Source organism: Charadrius vociferus, unplaced genomic scaffold (assembly GCF_000708025.1).
Source record: "Charadrius vociferus isolate BGI_N301 unplaced genomic scaffold, ASM70802v2 scaffold773, whole genome shotgun sequence".
Classification (NCBI taxonomy): Eukaryota; Metazoa; Chordata; class Aves; order Charadriiformes; family Charadriidae; genus Charadrius; species Charadrius vociferus.
In genome coordinates, this window is record NW_009647799.1 from 233,355 (window position 1) to 235,058 (window position 1,704).

At 64.7% G+C, this 1,704-nt stretch overlaps 1 protein-coding gene across 1 annotated transcript in view; it reads left to right on the forward strand.

Moving 5' to 3' along the window:
- CYGB (cytoglobin) overlaps window positions 1-1,704 on the forward strand; it is a 12,159-nt gene that overhangs the window by 703 nt on the left and 9,752 nt on the right. The window lies entirely within an intron of this gene.

Sequence of the window (1,704 nt, forward strand, 5' to 3'; positions counted from 1 at the left end):
GGGAGGAGGGGGGTGGGATGGGACCCAGCCGCCCCGGGGAGCGGGGTGCGGAGCGTCGCCCGACGGCGTGGGGCCGTGCGGCTGAGATGGGCAGCCCCGCGTCTGCGCCCGAAACCAGCCCGGGGGAGATGCTCTTGAGATGGGGAACAGAGGCAGGTGGGTTTTCTCGCGTTGTGTGGGGGTACGACCCTTAGCCGGGGTACCCCGGGAAAGCGCCGAGCGGGAATCCCACGGGGTCCCGCGGACGCCGGGAGTTTGGGGTGTCCGTGGGGTGCAGCACCAGCAGGCCCTTTCCCTTATTTAAGAGGGGAGAGGAGCACGGGCAGGGCGAGGAGAGGGGCAGGCGAGATGCCCGCTCTGACCTGTTGGCAAACAGCGAAGATGCTCTCAGGAGAGGCAAAGCTCCCACCGCCCATCGAGGGGACCAGCAACTCGGGGGTCCCCCTGCTCGGGCTCCCGCCCAGACCCAACCCCAGACACCCCAGTTAGGAGACAGGGGGGACTGGGTTGTGTCCTTCCCGCTTTGCTCCTGCAGCGGGGGACTGCGGGTGCTCAGAGAACCGCTTGGACGGATGCGCTGTTTATTAATAATCGTCCAAAAGTTTTCCAGGAGGCTGAGAGCTAATGCCCCGAGCCCACGGGATCTGCAGAGATTTCTTCGCGCGTGCCGGTGAGCAGAGCCGGTTCTCCTCCCGGCTCGCTGCCAGCACTGCAATGGGATTTTCCTAGCAAGACCCCTCTGCAGAGAATCCAAAATGACATTTGAGTCCCCTCTCTGCCTCCTTCTGAAACATTTCCCACTCTCAGAGCCGGCTGATGCCTGAGCCCATTCCCCCACAGCCACGCAGCCGGCCGGGGTGGGCAGGAGGTGCGACAGCTCCGTGGCCGGGGACACCAAACCCACCCGGGCTGGGTGGCAGAGGTTTGGGGGATGCAAAATTCCCCTTTTCCCCATCCCATGAGCTTCGGCACAAGGCTTGGCCAGCAGCCCTGCACAACCAGGTCATTGTCCGGCACCCGGGTCATGCCGTGGCCCCATCCGCAAGCGCAGCCGGGTGCCCCTCTGCACAGGGGAGGTGGCCGGGTGCCCATGGCTGGCTGCTGAGGGACTCGTGGCAATGCCATGGGGGATTCACCCGGGGCGGCTCACTGCTTTTGGTGTCCCTGTGTGCAGTCACAGAGCTCGCAGCGGGGTGGGGGATGAGGGACAGCAAGTTGTGGCAGCAGAGACCATGTGGCCAAGCTCTGGTCCCGACTCAAACTTTCCCAGTAGAAGTTTCTGGTCCAGTTTTGGGTTTGTTTTTTTTTTTTCCAGGGAGAGTTGTAACAGTGCGGTGAGGGGTTTCCCCCCACTGTGCCAACAGGGCAGGACCAAGCTGGGACCTAGGGTGACCCCGGGCTCCTCGGGCGCCTTTGCGTGCTTGGCATGTGCCCTGGCGTGTCCTGGCTAAACCCGTTCCCTCCACCAGAGCTTCCCTGGGACGCTTAAAGTGAGGTCTGCACTTCCAGTGCGTGTCCCCGGCAGTGAAATCTGGCAGAGCTACCGTCCAACCTACATCCCCGTGCCGCGGCTCCGCTGGCTGGGCTGTCCTCCCCCCCGGCAGCAAACCCCATCCCCGGCGAGGGCTTCGTGCTGCTGCCCTTCGCCCCGTTATCCCCGCGGGCTCCGGCGAGCTCACCCTGAGCTCCCGGGGGAAGCGCGCG